The sequence below is a fragment of the Pogona vitticeps genome, chromosome 5 (genome assembly GCF_051106095.1).
Source record: "Pogona vitticeps strain Pit_001003342236 chromosome 5, PviZW2.1, whole genome shotgun sequence".
Taxonomy (NCBI): domain Eukaryota; kingdom Metazoa; phylum Chordata; class Lepidosauria; order Squamata; family Agamidae; genus Pogona; species Pogona vitticeps.
Window position 1 is genome coordinate 95,761,436 of NC_135787.1, and position 19,910 is coordinate 95,781,345.

The 19,910-nt window shown below is 46.3% G+C and overlaps 1 long non-coding RNA gene across 1 annotated transcript; it reads right to left on the minus strand.

The window, feature by feature from the left end:
- Nucleotides 1-15,908: 15,908 nt before the first annotated feature.
- LOC140707748 (uncharacterized) lies at nt 15,909-19,577 on the minus strand. The gene is made up of 3 exons (XR_012087919.2): nt 18,152-19,577; nt 17,442-17,583; nt 15,909-16,114 (listed from the first exon to the last, which is right to left on the minus strand). It is a non-coding gene; the product is annotated as an uncharacterized LOC140707748 (long non-coding RNA).
- Between the last annotated feature and the right edge of the window lie 333 nt (nt 19,578-19,910).

The window sequence follows — 19,910 nt, forward strand, 5'->3', positions numbered from 1 at the left end:
TAACCTCAGATTGGGGACTAGATTAGGGAGCTCTGAGGCAACCTGTTTTGGCGGGAAAAAAGCTGAGGCAAAGCTGAGTGAAGTAGGAGTGATCTAGCCTGTCTGCTGAGAGGCCTAGCAGAGGGGGTTGGACTCTGGCTGGCAACAGTTGCAAGTTAGTGCTGAAGGAACAGCAGCAATCTATAGAAGGCTGGTTCTGAGGCAAAAAGAAAAAAGAAAAAAAAAGTGGTCGCTTTATTTTGAGGCTTGACTTTTGAAAGCAGCCTGTTCTGGGGGGGGATTATGCCCTTGACTCGAAGCCAAATGGCAGAAATGGGTGAAGTGAGGGAACCCCAGGTAGACCAAGGTTCTGAGGATGAATTTGGCTCAGTGCAGGATGACAGCACGGGAGAACAGAACCCAGAACTCAGAAAAATGCTCCTAGCCCAACAGCATGAACTGAGGGTGAGGGAGATGGAGCAAAAGGAAAGGGAGAGGCAAAGACAATTTGAGTTGGAGAAAGAAAGGATGGCGTTTGAGTTAAGAAGATTGGAACTGATGAATCAGAACAATAATAACAGTAGAGATTCTGAGGGAGGCCAATTGTCTAAAACTGACCTGAAGAAATTCCCTGTGTACCACAAGGGAGATTGCCCTGAGGTGTTCTTTTCCCTTGTGGAAAGAGCGTTTGTGGACTTCTCAGTAAGGGAAACTGAGAAGATGACCATTATGCGATCTTTAATCAGTGGCAGCCTGGCAGAAGTCTATGCAGAGATGCCAGAGGAGCTGCTAAAAGATTTCGCTGAGTTTAAAAAACTGGTGTTTGCCAGACATGGGATAAATGCGGAACAGCTGAGGCAAAGATTCAGGTCACTCACCAAGAAACCAGAGCAGACTTTTACCCAAGTGGGGGCCCAACTGGTGAGGCTGCTAGAGAAATGGCTATCTCAGGAGGGGACAGAGACCTTCCAGCAGCTCAAAGACCTGATAGCGCTGGAACAGTTTTATTCAATCCTGCATGGGGAACTGAAGTTCCAGGTGAGGGAAAGGAAACCGAAATCTGTGGCCGAAGCGGCAGAGATCGCAGATTTTATTTCCCAAATAAGAAAGCCCTTAGGTGAGGGGAAATTGATAGGTAAACCTAAAGAAACCTACAGCAAGTACTCTCAGGGACCAGGGAGAAACCAGCAAGGGGGAGGGGCCCATGGTGAAGGGAAGCCCTCAGACACGAAACCAAAACCTCAGATTTTGGAGGGAAAACCAAAACAAGATGAGAAAGACTCCAAATACAGCAGAAAATGTTATTTCTGTCAAGGAAAGGGCCATCTAATCTCAGAGTGTGAGAAATTAAAGCAGCTAAAAGGAAATGTGCCTCATGATTTGAGTGGAACCAAGCCAAAAGCTGTGTTCTGTGTCCAGAAAGAGCCAAGCTCCTTGCCACTGAGGGAGCCTGTTGCCATGGCTACTCAATCTGGAACAGATACATCTGCTGATCAGGCTGAGGAAAATGGTCCTCTTGTGGAGGTCAAGCGCTGCTTACTAGTGAGAACAGATTCGCAGTTGTTTGAAACCGCAGGGGTGGACGTAGGAATACTTGACCATCAGTATAGGGGGTTAAGGGATACTTGTTCCCAGGTGACCCTGTGCCATCCAGATATTATTCCTAGGGAGTATATAATCCCAAATGAGAACATAAAGGTGGCAGGGATTGAGGGACAGGTGATCTCGCTGCCAGTAGCTGAGGTACCTGTGAACTTTCAAGGCTGGAGGGGAGTTTGGCGGCTAGCGATTTCATCGACTCTGCCAGCAGCCGTGCTCGTGGGAAATGACCTGGCTGAACATGTGAAACGGGTGCTAGTGATTACACGTTCACAAGCTACCACGGGGACAGTTCAGGGGGGTGCTGATGAGCCCGAGACGGAAGCAGGTGGGGGAAGTGCCGAAGCTGTGGTGGAAACCTTGACCACGGACAGCAAATTTGGCCAAGAGCAAAAGGCAGACGCCACTCTCCAAAAGTGTTTTGAACAGGTGACAGACGCCCAGCTAACACCTGAAACCCCAGTGAGATTTCGAGAGAAAAAGGGAATTTTATATAGAGAGACCCTGAGGAATATCTCAAAAGGGGGAGATGGGATCAGAAGTCAGCTAGTGGTACCTGAAAAGTATCGCCCCATGATCTTACAAAGGGGGCACTCTGACATGTTTGCTGCGCACTTAGGGGTGAACAAAACACAGCAGAGAATCACACAGAATTTTTACTGGCCTGAAATAGGGAAGCAGATCAAGGAGTTCTGTAAGCAATGTGATGCGTGTCAGAGGCAGGGGAATAACCGTGACAGGACCAAAGCAAAGTTGTGCCCTTTGCCTGTGATTGACACTCCGTTCAAATGTATAGGGGTGGATATTGTGGGACCTTTGCCCAAGGCCACAAAGAGGGGGAACAGGTTCGTTCTCACCATTGTGAACCATGCCATGAGGTACCCTGAAGCCATTCCCTTGACTAACATTGAAACTAACACAGTGGCAGATGCCTTGGTGGGGTATATGTCCAGGATGGGATTTGCCTCAGAAATAATCACAGATTTGGGCGCATCGTTTACATCGAAGCTCATGAAACGGTTATGGCAAATCTGTGGAATTAAACACAAGGAAACCACTGCCTATCACCCTGAAAGTAATGGGTTAACGGAGAAGTTCAATGGGACTCTAATGCGCATGATTAGGGCTTACTTGGCAGAGAATCCAAACAATTGGGACCAGAAGCTGCAATCCCTTTTGTTTGCTTATCGATCAGTGCCACAAGCCAGTACCGGGTTCAGTCCGTTTGAACTTTTGTTTGGGAGAAGGGTGAAAGGGCCACTCGATTTAATCAAACAAAATTGGGAGCAGATCACCCAGGATGACCCACAAGATGTTGTGACATACATAGACTCTTTAAGGAATGACCTAAAGAGAAACCTAGAGCTAGCAGCAGAGACCCTGCAAGCTCAAAAGGTCAGAAAGAAAGCTTGGGATGACCAGGAAGGCAGGGAGAGGCACTTTAACCCAGGGGAGGAAGTGCTTTGGCCTAGGCCCTGCAAAGAGAACAAACTGCAGCTGGGTAGCCCAGAAATAAAATACTTGGGTCACATAGTAGGGGGAGGAGTGATCAAACCCCTGGAGGCCAAGATAGAAGCCGTTCGTGATTGGCCTAGACCCAACACCAAGAAAAAAGTCAAATCATTTCTTGGGTTGGTGGGCTACTACAGAAAGTTCATCCCGAGGTTTAGCGAGATAGCGACTCCGCTGACCGATCTGACACGGAAGAAGACTGATGACCGCATCCCGTGGACCAGCGACTGTGAGGAGGCGTTCCAGAGGTTGAAGGAGGCCCTCATCAACTATCCAGTGCTGCGTGCTCCAGACTTCGACCGGGAGTTCATCATCTACACCGATGCGTCTAACAGCGGGGTAGGAGCAGTTCTTTGCCAGGAGGATGAAAATGGTGACCAGCATCCAGTGTCCTACCTGAGTAGGAAACTCCAGAAAGGTGAGAGACATTTGGCAACCGTGGAAAAGGAGTGCCTGGCCATAGTCTACGCGATCCAGAAGGCCAAGCCTTACATCTGGGGAAGACATTTTATTCTGTGCACTGACCATTCACCACTGCAATGGTTAAAGACAATGAAAACCCACAATAGTAAACTTATGAGGTGGGCTTTAAACCTGCAAGACTATGACTTTGAAGTGAAGGTGGTCAGAGGGTCAGTGAACTGTGTTGCTGACGCCTTGTCAAGAAGACCCGAAGAATGAAGACGGCGAAAGAAACATGGACTATGTATATATTTTGGTGACCAAAGGTTAAATGTATCTGTTTATTAAACATACTTGGTTTGTATGAATAAAGGTAACTTGATGTATTGTAAATGGTAAATGTTTAAATGCCTAATTGATATGTTTATCCTAAAGTAAGTATGGTATTGTGTTATTGTATAACTGTTGTTGTATGTTTTGGATCCAGGTTGTTTTTTGGAGAAAAGCACTTTAGCTTTCCCCCTACAAAACAACTTATAAAGAGGGGAGGTGTTACATACAGCACTGATGTTACCTGTCTGTCATGGGTTTGGAGGGAAAGTTCCATCCTATGGGGAGTGGAAGGCGGGACATCAGGAGGAGGGGCTGTACTGTATATATATGTGGAGCTTGTGTGGAGAAGTTTAGAAGCTGGAGGAGAAGCTGAGAGAAGAAGCTGGTGTGGGAGTCTGTGTGTCAGACAGGGTACTACTGTGTGTCAGTCAGTACCTACCTGATAGGTTCAGGTGTCTGTATGGTTAGCCAGAACTGATAGGTTCAGGGTCTGTGCTTTATTTAAAGGTGTTCTGTGTGAACCAAACTGGTGTATGTATGATTGAGACTAAGCCACGTTACTGTATCTTTTTCACTTGACCCTTTTATTTTCCCTGTGTGTTATTTAAATAAACCTTATTCCTTTGTTTGTTAAAAATCCATTCCTGGTCTGTGTGACTCCTTACAGGGAATGGTTGGTGGCAGCTTAGTGAAACTGTGGCATATCCCAGTAGGTCTGGGGTTGTCACATTAAGAAATTTCCATGGTCTGATACTGAATTACACAAACTGGCATGCAACCGATACATCCTCAGAGATTTCTTAACTTACAACCATTCAATTCCAAATGCTACATCTTTTGTTTAATGATGCAACAGGATTTCCGTCATAGAATAAATAAGCAAGGAAAAGAAACAAGCATCCTGGTTTTCAGGCAGCATACTGTTATTCTGAGAGTCATACTTCTCACAAGGACTGAAAAAAGTATCTATCTTTTCTGTTCTACAGCACATTTTTATTCATATCATAATACATAATCATTAGACAGGTTAAAAGAGACAATGTTTTAGACTTAATTGATAAACGGAAGATCAATAAGTTACTGCGCCCAGATGGCAGCCACCCAAGCGTTACTAAGGAACTGAGAAATCAAGTTCCTGATCTCTTAACTAAAATATACACCTTGTCTCTTAAAACAGTCACAGTGCCAGATGTCACACCAATCTTTAAAGAGGCAAGAAGGGGGGACTCGGGAAACTACAGGCCGGTTAGCCCAACGTCTGTTCCAGGGAGAAACCTTTTAGAATTCTTTGAAAAGGTCAACAGGCATGTGGATATGGGCGAACCATTAGATATTATCTATTTGGATTTTCAGAAGATGTTTGACGTGGTCCCTCACCGAAGGGTGCTGAGAAAACTTCACAGTCAGGGGATAAGAGGGCAGGTCCTCTTTTGAATGGGTTGAGAACCAGGAAACCAGGAGAGTAGGTCCAGTCAACAGGCGATTTTCACAATGGCGAGAGGTGAAAAGCGGTGTGCCCCAGGGATCTGTCCTGGGACCAGTACTTTTCAATCTGTTCAGAAATGACCTGGAGGCAGGGATAAGCAGGGAGGTGGCCAAGTTTGCCGTATGCTTTCTGGGAATGCTCCCGTTTTGTAAGCATAACTAAATTGTTTCTTTAATTCATGGCTGAAGGATGATACCAGTTCAAGAGTCTAAATTTAGCCTCCGGCTACTGCAGTACAGAAAAGTAAATCAAGTAAAATTAAATAAAATAAACAAGCCCTGGCACTCATTATGTCCGATAATAATCATTGTCTGCCATCAATTTAATTCCAAATTATAGCAACTCTAGCCAGGGATTTGTAGGTATACTCTTGAAGTGGTCTACATTTTCTTTTTCTGATGGTACCCTGAGACAGTGCAGTTTGTTCAGGACTAAAGAGGTTGGCTCTTTACCTCGGACACACATTGGAGAACTGAACTCAGAACCTCTGACATTTCAGCCAAATATTTAACTCACTGAGCCATCTATCCTCTCCAAGTAATGTTCACCTGGAAACATGCAGTGTATTCTGGTGGTTTGTTACAACTTTCTGCTGCAGAAGCTGGGACAGTAGATAGACTTGCACCCTAATGCACTGAGCCTCATGGCACATTGGTTAAACTGACGTACTGCAGCTAAAACTGTGCTCACGACCCAGGGTTCAATCCCATGTAGCCGGCTCAAGGTTGACTCAGCCTTTTATCCTACTGAGGTTGGTAAAATGAGTACCCAGCTCGCTTGGGGGGGGGGCAATGTGTAGCCTGCATAATTGACTTGTAAGCCGCCCAGAGTGTGCTTGAAGCACTATGGGGAGGAATATCAGCAGCACGCTTTGCTTTTTGCTAATCCAAAATTACATCTAAGTGAGAACCACTATCCATCCTGGAGTGGAAATGGTGGCCCTTTCTTGGCAGAGCACAGCCATGGCACACATGGCACCAGGGCTCGCATCGAGGAGGGAATGATTGGAGGGGAGGGTTTTGAACCGCACTTGAAGTGGGCAGGAAAAGGCCATGGGCATTAGATGAGATGTGTCGAGGAGAGACTGACAAGAGAGCAGGGCGGGTGGGAGGGACCATGCTTGGGTTGGGCCAGAAAGGCAGGGTGGGGATAGAGGGGGCCTGAGGGGAGGAGAGAGAAGAGGGTTGGGGGTGAAGGGGGATTTGCGGTAAGCAGGGCATGCAGCGGGGAGCAGAGGGGGCATTGCGGGAGGGTTTGTGAAAGGAAAGGGGTGGGCCTGGGAGTGAAGAGGGATGGACAAGAGGGGTTTATTTGCTTAATGGAGGTGACTGAGAAGAAAGGAATGTTATTTTCTTGGGTATATACGGGGAAAATGAAACCCAGTCTATCAGAGGTGTTTTCTACTCTCTACACCAAGAGAGACTCTTAATAACTGATTGAATCCTCCTCAGGGAAGACCATGAAAAGCATTTCCTTGACATCGAACCCAGATAGGGCCTGAGACATATGTCCCCCACCCGAATATTGAAGCCAAGCCTGATGTTGTCTTTGAACAGAAGAGAAATCACCCCTTCTGTTCAGGAAAGCCCACGGAAGGGATTTCCTTGACAACCAATCACTCAAGACAGGGAGAGGAAATACGTCGCCTAATCCAAGATGAAAGGCGCCTAAGGATGCACCACACCACCAAAGTGAAACAATGCAAAGACTGATCGTTTCCTTCAACCAGAAGAGATATTACTCCTTCTCTTCAAGAAAGCCATGAAAGTCATTTCCTAGAACTCCAATCACACAGGACGGGTAAAGGAAATCCTTTTCGTAATGAAAATCGCACTACGAACCCAGCCCCCCCAATTATGACGAAGCCAAGCCTGATGTTGTCTTTGACAAGAGGAGAAATCACCCCTTCTGTTCAGGAAAGCTCACGGAAGGAATTTCCTTGACAACCAATCACTCAAGACGGGTAAAGGAATTACGTCGCCTAATCAAATATGAAAGGCGCCTAAGGACGCACCACGCCCCTGAAATACGACAATGGAAAGACTGATAGTTTCCTTCAATTGAAGAGAAATTACTTCTTCTCTTCAAGAAAGCCATGAAAGTCATTTCCTAGAACTCCAATCACACAGGACGGGTAAAGGAAATCCTTTTCGTAATGAAAATCGCACTACGAACCCAGCCCACCCATTACGACGAAGCCAAGCCTCATGTTGTCTTTGAACAGAAGACAAATCACCCCTTCTGTTCAGGAAAGCCCACGGAAGGGATTTCCTTGACAACCAATCACTCAAGACGGGTAGAGGAAATACGTCGCCTAATCCAAGACGAAAGGCGCCTAAGGACGCACCACGCCACCGAAGTGAAACAATGCAAAGACTGATCGTTTCCTTCAACAAGAAGAGAAATTACTTCTCTTCAAGAAAGCCATGAAAGTCATTTCCTAGAACTCCAATCACACAGGACGGGTAAAGGAAATTCTTTTTGTAATGAAAATCGCACTACGAACCCAGCCCCCCCAATTACGACGAAGCCAAGCCTGATGTTGTCTTTGAACAGAAGACAAATCACCCCTTCTGTTCAGGAAAGCCCACGGAAGGGATTTCCTTGACAACCAATCACTCAAGACGGGTAGAGGAAATACGTCGCCTAATCCAAGATGAAAGGCGCCTAAGGACGCACCACGCCACCGAAGTGAAACAATGCAAAGACTGATCGTTTCCTTCAACAAGAAGAGAAATTACTTCTTCTCTTCAAGAAAGCCATCAAAGTCATTTCCTAGAACTCCAATCACACAGGACGGGTAAAGGAAATCCTTTTCGTAATGAAAATCGCACTACGAACCCAGCCCACCCATTACGACGAAGCCAAGCCTGATGTTGTCTTTGAACAGAAGAGAAATCACCCCTTCTGTTCAGGAAAGCCCACGGAAGGGACTTCCTTGACAACCAATCACTCAAGACGGGTAGAGGAAATACGTCGCCTAATCCAAGACGAAAGGCGCCTAAGGACGCACCACGCCACCGAAGTGAAACAATTCAAAGACTGATGGTTTCCTTCAACCAGAAGAGAAATTACTTCTTCTCTTCAAGAAAGCCATGAAAGTCATTTCCTAGAACTCCAATCACACAGGACGGGTAAAGGAAATCCTTTTTGTAATGAAAATCGCACTACGAACCCAGCCCCCCCAATTACGACGAAGCCAAGCCTGATGTTGTCTTTGAACAGAAGACAAATCACCCCTTCTGTTCAGGAAAGCCCACGGAAGGGATTTCCTTGACAACCAATCACTCAAGACGGGTAGAGGAAATACGTCGCCTAATCCAAGATGAAAGGCGCCTAAGGACGCACCACGCCACCGAAGTGAAACAATGCAAAGACTGATCGTTTCCTTCAACCAGAAGAGAAATTACTTCTTCTCTTCAAGAAAGCCATGAAAGTCATTTCCTAGAACTCCAATCACACAGGACGGGTAAAGGAAATCCTTTTCGTAATGAAAATCGCACTACGAACCGAGCCCACCCATTACGACGAAGCCAAGCCTGATGTTGTCTTTGAACAGAAGAGAAATCACCCCTTCTGTTCAGGAAAGCCCACGGAAGGGACTTCCTTGACAACCAATCACTCAAGACGGGTAGAGGAAATACGTCGCCTAATCCAAGACGAAAGGCGCCTAAGGACGCACCACGCCACCGAAGTGAAACAATTCAAAGACTGATGGTTTCCTTCAACCAGAAGAGAAATTACTTCTTCTCTTCAAGAAAGCCATGAAAGTCATTTCCTAGAACTCCAATCACACAGGACGGGTAAAGAAAATCCTTTTCGTAATGAAAATCGCACTACGAACCCAGCCCCCCCCCATTCCGACGAAGCCAAGCCTGATGTTGTCTTTGAACAGAAGAGAAATCACCCCTTCTGTTCAGGAAAGCCCACGGAAGGGATTTCCTTGACAACCAATCACTCAAGACGGGTAGAGGAAATACGACGCCTAATCCAAGACGAAAGGCGCCTAAGGACGCACCACGCCACCGAAGTGAAACAATGCAAAGACTGATCGTTTCCTTCAACCAGAAGAGAAATTACTTCTTCTCTTCAAGAAAGCCATGAAAGTCATTTCCTAGAACTCCAATCACACAGGACGGGTAAAGGAAATCCTTTTCGTAATGAAAATCTCACTACGAACCCAGCCCCCCCAATTACGATGAAGCCAAGCCTCATGTTGTCTTTGAACAGAAGAGAAATCACCCCTTCTGTTCAGGAAAGCCCACGGAAGGGATTTCCTTGACAACCAATCACTCAAGACGGGTAGAGGAAATACGTCGCCTAATCCAAGATGAAAGGCGCCTAAGGACGCACCACGCCACCGAAGTGAAACAATGCAAAGACTGATCGTTTCCTTCAACCAGAAGAGAAATTACTTCGTCTCTTCAAGAAAGCCATGAAAGTCATTTCCTAGAACTCCAATCACACAGGACGGGTAAAGGAAATCCTTTTCGTAATGAAAATCGCACTACGAACCCAGCCCCCCCAATTACGACGAAGCCAAGCCTGATGTTGTCTTTGAACAGAAGAGAAATCACCCCTTCTGTTCAGGAAAGCCCACGGAAGGGAGTTCCTTGACAATCAATCACTCAAGACGGGTAGAGGAAATACGTCGCCTAATCCAAGATGAAAGGCGCCTAAGGACGCACCACGCCACCGAAGTGAAACAATGCAAAGACTGATCGTTTCCTTCAACCAGAAGAGAAATTACTTCGTCTCTTCAAGAAAGCCATGAAAGTCATTTCCTAGAACTCTAATCACACAGGACGGGTAAAGGAAATCCTTTTCGTAATGAAAATCGCACTACGAACCCAGCCCACCGATTACGACGAAGCCAAGCCTGATGTTGTCTTTGAACAGAAGAGAAATCACCCCTTCTGTTCAGGAAAGCCCACGGAAGGGATTTCCTTGACAACTAATCACTCAAGACGGGTAGAGGAATTACGTCGCCTAATCCAAGATGAAAGGCGCCTAAGGACGCACCACGCCACCGAAGTGATACAATGCAAAGACTGATCGTTTCCTTCAACTAGAAGAGAAATTACTTCGTCTCTTCAAGAAAGCCATGAAAGTCATTTCCTAGAACTCTAATCACACAGGACGGGTAAAGGAAATCCTTTTCGTAATGAAAATCGCACTACGAACCCAGCTCACCCATTACGACGAAGCCAAGCCTCATGTTGTCTTTGAACAGAAGACAAATCACCCCTTCTGTTCAGGAAAGCCCACGGAAGGGATTTCCTTGACAACCAATCACTCAAGACGGGTAGAGGAATTACGTCGCCTAATCCAAGATGAAAGGCGCCTAAGGACGCACCACGCCACCGAAGTGATACAATGCAAAGACTGATCGTTTCCTTCAACTAGAAGAGAAATTACTTCTTCTCTTCAAGAAAGCCATGAAAGTCATTTCCTAGAACTCTAATCACACAGGACGGGTAAAGGAAATCCTTTTCGTAATGAAAATCGCACTACGAACCCAGCCCACCCATTACGACGAAGCCAAGCCTCATGTTGTCTTTGAACAGAAGACAAATCACCACTTCTGTTCAGGAAAGCCCACGGAAGGGATTTCCTTGACAACCAATCACTCAAGACGGGTAGAGGAAATACGTCGCCTAATCCAAGACGAAAGGCGCCTAAGGACGCACTACGCCACCGAAGTGAAACAATGCAAAGACTGATCGTTTCCTTCAACAAAAAGAGAAATTACTTCTTCTCTTCAAGAAAGCCATGAAAGTCATTTCCTAGAACTCCAATCACACAGGACGGGTAAATGAAATCCTTTTCGTAATGAAAATTGCACTACAAATCCAGCCCCCCCAATTACGACGAAGCCAAGCCTGATGTTGTCTTTGAACAGAAGACAAATCACCCCTTCTGTTCAGGAAAGCCCACGGAAGGGATTTCCTTGACAACCAATCACTCACGACGGGTAGAGGAAATACGTCGCCTAATCCAAGACTAAAGGCGCCTAAGGACGCACCACGCCACCGAAGTGAAACAATGCAAAGACTGATCGTTTCCTTCAACAAGAAGAGAAATTACTTCTTCTCTTCAAGAAAGCCATGAAAGTCATTTCCTAGAACTCCAATCACACAGGACGGGTAAAGGAAATCCTTTTCGTAATGAAAATCGCACTACGAACCCAGCCCCCCCAATTACGACGAAGCCAAGCCTGATGTTGTCTTTGAACAGAAGAGAAATCACCCCTTCTGTTCAGGAAAGCCCACGGAAGGGATTTCCTTGACAACCAATCACTCAAGACGGGTAGAGGAAATACGTCGCCTAATCCAAGATGAAAGGCGCCTAAGGACGCACCACGCCACCGAAGTGAAACAATGCAAAGACTGATCGTTTCCTTCAACCAGAAGAGAAATTACTTCTTCTCTTCAAGAAAGCCATGAAAGTCGTTTCCTAGAACTCCAATCACACAGGACGGGCAAAGGAAATCCTTTTCGTAATGAAAATCGCACTACGAACCCAGCCCCCCCCCATTCCGACGAAGCCAAGCCTGATGTTGCCTTTGAACAGAAGAGAAATCACCCCTTCTGTTCAGGAAAGCCCACGGAAGGGATTTCCTTGACAACCAATCACTCAAGACGGGTAGAGGAAATACGTCGCCTAATCCAAGATGAAAGGCGCCTAAGGACGCACCACGCCACCGAAGTGAAACAATGCAAAGACTGATCGTTTCCTTCAACCAGAAGAGAAATTACTTCTTCTCTTCAAGAAAGCCATGAAAGTCATTTCCTAGAACTCCAATCACACAGGACGGGTAAAGGAAATCCTTTTCGTAATGAAAATCTCACTACGAACCCAGCCCCCCCAATTACGACGAAGCCAAGCCTGATGTTGTCTTTGAACAGAAGAGAAATCACCCCTTCTGTTCAGGAAAGCCCACGGAAGGGATTTCCTTGACAACCAATCACTCAAGACGGGTAGAGGAAATACGTTGCCTAATCCAAGACGAAAGGCGCCTAAGGACGCACCACGCCACTGAAGTGATACAATGCAAAGACTGATCTTTTCCTTCAACCAGAAGAGAAATTACTTCTTCTCTTCAAGAAAGCCATGAAAGTCATTTCCTAGAACTCCAATCACACAGGACGGGTAAAGGAAATCCTTTTCGTAATGAAAATCGCACTACGAACCCAGCTCACCCATTACGACGAAGCCAAGCCTCATGTTGTCTTTGAACAGAAGACAAATCACCCCTTCTGTTCAGGAAAGCCCACGGAAGGGATTTCCTTGACAACCAATCACTCAAGACAGGTAGAGGAATTACGTCGCCTAATCCAAGATGAAAGGCGCCTAAGGACGCACCACGCCACCGAAGTGATACAATGCAAAGACTGATCGTTTCCTTCAACTAGAAGAGAAATTACTTCTTCTCTTCAAGAAAGCCATGAAAGTCATTTCCTAGAACTCTAATCACACAGGACGGGTAAAGGAAATCCTTTTCGTAATGAAAATCGCACTACGAACCCAGCCCACCCATTACGACGAAGCCAAGCCTCATGTTGTCTTTGAACAGAAGACAAATCACCACTTCTGTTCAGGAAAGCCCACGGAAGGGATTTCCTTGATAACCAATCACTCAAGACGGGTAGAGGAAATACGTCGCCTAATCCAAGATGAAAGGCGCCTAAGGACGCACTACGCCACCGAAGTGAAACAATGCAAAGACTGATCGTTTCCTTCAACAAAAAGAGAAATTACTTCTTCTCTTCAAGAAAGCCATGAAAGTCATTTCCTAGAACTCCAATCACACAGGACGGGTAAATGAAATCCTTTTCGTAATGAAAATTGCACTACAAATCCAGCCCCCCCAATTACGACGAAGCCAAGCCTGATGTTGTCTTTGAACAGAAGAGAAATCACCCCTTCTGTTCAGGAAAGCCCACGGAAGGGATTTCCTTGACAACCAATCACTCACGACGGGTAGAGGAAATACGTCGCCTAATCCAAGACTAAAGGCGCCTAAGGACGCACCACGCCACCGAAGTGAAACAATGCAAAGACTGATCGTTTCCTTCAACCAGAAGAGAAATTACTTCTTCTCTTCAAGAAAGCCATGAAAGTCATTTCCTAGAACTCCAATCACACAGGACGGGTAAAGGAAATCCTTTTCGTAATGAAAATCGCACTACGAACCCAGCCCCCCCAATTACGACGAAGCCAAGCCTGATGTTGTCTTTGAACAGAAGAGAAATCACCCCTTCTGTTCAGGAAAGCCCACGGAAGGGATTTCCTTGACAACCAATCACTCAAGACGGGTAGAGGAAATACGTTGCCTAATCCAAGACGAAAGGCGCCTAAGGACGCACCACGCCACTGAAGTGATACAATGCAAAGACTGATCTTTTCCTTCAACCAGAAGAGAAATTACTTCTTCTCTTCAAGAAAGCCATGAAAGTCATTTCCTAGAACTCCAATCACACAGGACGGGTAAAGGAAATCCTTTTCGTAATGAAAATCTCACTACGAACCCAGCCCCCCCAATTACGACGAAGCCAAGCCTGATGTTGTGTTTGAACAGAAGAGAAATCACCCCTTCTGTTCAGGAAAGCCCACGGAAGGGATTTCCTTGACAACCAATCACTCAAGACGGGTAGAGGAAATACGTCGCCTAATCCAAGATGAAAGGCGCCTAAGGACGCACCACTCCCCCAAAATTAAACAATGCAAAACCTTGCCTGAAAAAACACTTCTTCAAAATTCGACGATGCCAAACCTGCTATGACCATGGAGCAGAAGTGAAACTAACAATTCTCAAATGCTGAAGTGCTCTCCTTGACACCCTCCCTCCAATGACGGGTAGAAGGAGCTCTCCTGCCTGAAGATTAGAACTGCAGCCAGCTGTAGCACGAGTCGATGCCAAGCCTGCCTATTTCCCTCTAAAGGAAGAGAAGCCAATGCTTCCCTTCCTGAAAAAATTGAATACCAGGATTATTTTAACACCCACCCACGAGACGGGTACATGAAATATTTCTCCTGTCTCAGCTTTAAAACAGCACCGCTCTCTAAAAGGCGAAGACGAAAGCCTGCTGAATTCACAATAACACGGGAGAAGCTATCGCTTCCCATCAGCCAAGGAAATAAGCAGCCTTTGCATTGTCTCATTTCAGGAAGTGCCACTGATGGGTCAATTTTAATACTGGGGTAGGGGACATATTTCTCGGCCCCTACCTGGGTGGATGTCAAGGAAATGCTTTCCATGGTCTTCCCTGAAGAGGATTCAGTCAGTTATTAAGAGTCTCTCTTGGGGTAGAGAGAAGAAAACAACTCTGATGGGGTCGTTTGTAGCTTCTGGGAACAGCTGATTTGAAATTTGGGATGCAGCACACTATTTTAAGCAGAAGCGTGCATTAAATGGGTAGAAACACACCCATAAAAAGACTGTTTCTCTTTCCCCTTATATACCCAAGAAAATAACATTCCTTTCTTCTCATTCATCTCTATTATGCAAATAAACCCCTCTTGTCCATCCCTCTCCACTCCCAGGACCACCCCTTTCCTTTCACAAACCCTCCCGCAATGCCCTCTCTGCTCCCCGCTGCGTGCCCTGCCTATCACAAATCCTGCTTCACCCTCAACCCTCTTCTCTCTCCTCCCCCCAAGCCCCCTCTATCCCCACCCTGCCTTTCTGGCCCAACCCAAGCATGGTCCCTCCCACCCGCCCCTCTCTCTTGTCAGTCCCTCCTCGACGCATCTCATCTAAAGCCCATGGCCTTTTCCTGCCCACGTCAGGTGCAGTTCTGCCCCCTCCCCCTTCCCCTCCCCCTTCCCTCCCCCCTCCCCTCCCCTCCTCGACGCAAGCCCTGTCTATCCCCCCCGTATTTTTTCGGCCACCACGAGCGTGGTTCCTCACCCCCCATTCTGCAGTCATTCCCTCCATGACCCAAGCCCTGTCCATTTGCTCCCCCCGCCCCACAAGTTTGGTTCTCTCCCCCACCCCCCAAGGATGTTCTGTCATTCTGTGCTTGCCACACCATCTGTCTTTCCCCTCTCGGGTCATTTCCTCCCCAACACACATCCCTTCCTGATGCCAGCTGTGTTCTATTGTTTTTCTTTTGCTATCAAGGGTGCCAACTCAAGTCTCTCATAAGGAGGCATTTCCCCCTCGTTTTGCCAATGGTCGTTGGCCACACGTTGAAAGAAAAAAGAATGGCTGGACTATGTTTCAAGTTCAGGTTTAGCAAATATAGCACTTCCATATGGTCTAGTGTGGGAACGCTCCCCTCCAGGTCACTAGCTGATGTCTGTTCTTCAGCGCAGAGTACACTCTCCTGGCATAGTGAGAGCGGCTCCTGACGGGGATCTGTGACTCACTCATTCTGCCTATTTTCCCTTAGAGTTAGTGCGTAACTTCAAAGGACTTCTCCGGCCTATCCTGAGTGGCCATGAGGTAACTAGTGTCCCATCTGAATTCTGTCAACAATCTGTAAGCTTGTTAAGGTTGATAAAAGGGAATTCTCAGGGCGACGCTCTAGGAATTCTGCTGGCGGACATCTACATGTCCACTGACTTCTTGCTTGTCTCTAAAGTTAATTGCTTTTTGTTCTGTGATCACCTAAACCTTTAGTCTTTGTTTCTTGATCACTATAGTCTAGGATGTCTCTCAGGCGTGAGACGTTTCAGCAGATGCAGAAGCCATTTGGCATATAAAACAGTCACTCCAGTTCTTTCAACCAAGAGTTCACGTGCTTGCACTTGATGGCTCACTGTGCTTTCTAATGCAAAGTGCACATCTCTGACGTTCTGCAGGGAGAAAAGAAGACAAAATTGCAATGGTCAGAACACTGACTGAAATACTTCTGCTGTAAGTTCACAGAAGCATTAAAGTCAACACACCTGCATAGTTAGAGTTTGCATTAGGCGACACAGCTCTAAGCAGAAAAACATACTGAAGGCACTGGAACCCTGACATTTCCATCCATGAAAAATCAGTCAAGAATATTAGAATGAGATATGTAGAATAGAAATTTAAAATCTGGCACACAAGATCTTTCTTCTTTACACAAGGAAAAAACTGTCAGATGAGAATAGTGTAAAGGTGGGAAATCGCACGTTTATTTTGGCCATTTGACAATCCTGAATCAACTGTATGCTTTGATCTTAATTCCTGACACTCTCTCACTCCCTTTTCAACTTCTGCTTTTATTTGTTTTTGAATCTGAAGTAACCTAAGTGATGCCGTGTACGCTCTCCTAGTCTCTGATCCTTACATGGATGAACATGAGTTTTCACCTATTCATAACCATGTTCTCAACCACTGCGTTACAGTTCTCAACATCAGATGGAGAACTTTCAAAAAAGGATTTACAATGTCATAACATTGTCCAATCCGACATAAATCTTCTATTTTTTAACGTTTCATTATCTCTATGGAACTAATTTTAACAAGAATTTATACTTTATATTAAAGTATTTTACATTGTTAAATTAGAGGGAAGGAAACAATCAGCATTCACAGAAATGCTGGAAAGGTAAACTACAAAAATTAATTCTCCTGCACCTGTGCAGCACTTCGCAATACAGGTATTTGACTTACTACAGCACTTCAACTCCCTACCTCCACTCTCTCCCTGTGTACATAAACTGGTAGCAGAGGCCAGCGCTTCCCCTGTAAAGACGGCTCAGATGCATCCTTTCTCTGAACCTGAAACGTCACTTGCACTCTTAGAGAGGCATTTGGCAGGCACATCTGGTTTGCTATGCACGGAAAAGGCCTTGCGATACACATCCCTTAATAGCTCCTGGACAGACTGTGAAGACAGTCCAATTCCAACTAGCTTTTAATGACGTACTGTGCAAAAACAATGTATCTCTGCCACTGTTTTAATGATGCTTTCTCCACTACTGATTTTGTTTTATTTGATAGCTTTCCCTGATGATAGATAGACAGACAGACAGATATAGATAGACTGCTAATTTGATATGTCTGCACTCCTCCATTGCTTTCTCAGAGGATTAATAAAACAAGGCAGAGAAGTTTTTTTTTAAAAAAAAGTTGTACATCTCTACGTGCCTTAAATAAGTTTCTTTAAAATGAAGAAGAAAAAAAATACTTCCTTCTAAGGTTTACCTGACTTATTTAACAGTTTTCAGTCAAGAGTTTTCATTTCAACCAGACAATCATAGCGTTTGGCATCCCATTTCTGCCATGTTTCTTCCTTACTACTCATTATGCTCATTCAACAATCGTCGCACAGACGTACTTCATAAGTCTGAAAACACAATGCACACCAAATAAACCAAAATGACAATGCAGCAGCTGACAAGAGATAACATGCATAACAATAAGTACACCGTTAACATAACAACATATATCTTCATGTATTGCTTCCTATGGACAATATGAAATGGGGAAAAAATGTACCTCTTAAAGCCTAAAACTGAAAAGGAAAGCAGTAAAAAACTGTGCAATCTTTTCCTTATCATACCTTAGATGAAGGGGTTTTATCCCCTCCAGACATTTAAGATCAAAAAGCCCTGCGAAAATGATCAGTTTAGAAGAGACTCTACAAGGGTGACTCCCGCCCCCAACGCCCCCCCCCCAAGCAAGCTGGGACCTTTGAGTGGAAAAAGAGAGACAGACAGGAAGAGGTGGCAGGCAACAAGGCAGCCCCTGGGCTGGCATTTTCTTCCACCCCCCTCCCCACTCCTGGTCTTTGGCAAACTGGGGACTGCTCTGACACTGGGGTAACATAACAAGAACCTGCACTGACTGGGGCCAGGAGCCCAGCCCTCGGTCCAACGGGTCACCATCCTCTCCCGCCAGGCGCAGTGACCTACCTGCCTCGCCTCCCCTGGCCAGCTGCCGATGCCCCTTCCGCCAGAGCACGCCAGGCCGGGGGATGCCGGAGTGTTGCTCGGCCACGCACTCGGGCTCTGCGTTGGGGTGGAGCAGCGCCGGCCTTCGGGAGAATCCTCCAAGGGCGATTTGGGTGGCGAGAGAGCAGAGGACGAGCCGTTCCCTTTGCTGGGCGGGGCTTGCAGGCCCTTCCCGAAAGAGGCTGTGGTGCAGAGAAGGGCCCTGGCATCCGCCTTGGGGGGACACATCCAGTTGCTATAGGCAGCAGCTCTGGAAAAGCGCCCTGTCCACACCTCGCTCTACCTTGGAAGAGGAAAGACAGACAGAGAGAAAGACATGGTCAACCCTGAGAACCAGGGACGGCATGGCTAGAGAAAGAGAGAGAACTGCTCTGCGGCCACCTACAGCTCAGACTAAGCCTTGCATGCAGAGAGAGTCTAAGGCCCTTTTATTGCACCGGCTAGGAATGCCCCCAATGGATGGGAGGCAAAAGCAAGGCCATCAAAAGGGCCCACCTGAAATGAAGGAAGCTGAACAAGTCTTCCCCCAATCAATACTCAAAGACTAACAGCAAAGTCAACACCGTTCTGGGGAAATGCATTCCTCTGAGTAACCAATCAAAGCTAAACCAGTTGAAAGGAACTGCTGACCCAGCTTAATTGTTTTTTTTTCCTAGACTCTTCCAGGTTCACTATTAGTGAAGTGGGAAGCCTCTTACAGAGAGGATGCACTGACCAGTTTAGTCATACTTTGAGCCAGGGTGATGCAAAAGCACATTCAGGCTCAAAAGCAACCTTAAGGACAAAACCTATTCTGAGATTTAGGCAGCTTAGAGCTGTTCCCACCAAAAACAATAACAGCTTCCTACCTCTCAGCTCTCCTCACAGATTAGCATGGTTCCAGCGCTCAAGCAGAGTTCCTCATAACAGCAGGCTGGAGGACATGTTCCAGCCAGAATAAAGCTGCTGCCCAGAACTGCTGAGCTCAGCCATTTCCTCTGGTTGGCCTTATATCCCATCTCCCTCCATCAGAGCCTGCAGCCTTTCCAACCAATCAGGTGCAGTCCTTTCTGAAGCCAACTAATTGGTAACTCCTGGAAGAGTAGCTCCTGGAGGTCACCAGGTGTGCCTAATTAGCACACCAAGGGAAGCCAAAATATTCCTCCCCAGTTTCAAGGCCTATAGATAGCATTCTTCACAGCCAGGATGGTTCTCTCTCATTGCCTGAGCCTTCTTTCTCTCCACTCTTTTTGTAGCTGTGAAGTGAATAATACATCCAAAATATATAAACAGGTGGCTATTAGCTATAAGTGAGTTAAACATGTAGGTACACTTGAATTCACACAAAATGCATTTGTGACTCTCTGTGATTTTTGAGCTCAAAATAAACTGCTTTTTTGCTCCCAGGGACTCTCTGGTCTTTCCTTTGCTGTTTTCTGAAAGATGGTTAGAGTGGCAGCTTTCTTGGTGCCAAAACTAGGCATCTCTGAGTCAGGGAGAGGGACTGAGTTTTAAATGCATTTGAACTCCCCCACTGCTGGCACCAGGGAGGCAAGGGTCTCTCTGAAGACAGGCAAACGACGGTGTGGTGATGCGCTTGACAAGCCCTCTGGCCGAACGCAGTCTTTTTGACTGATGGGTTTCTCGACGCTTCTCCAGCAGAATCCTTGTTCTGTCCCCTTTGGGGAGAATCTTCCTGAAGCGAAGAGCATTTGGTCCCCTTCGGAGGAGGGGGTTTGGG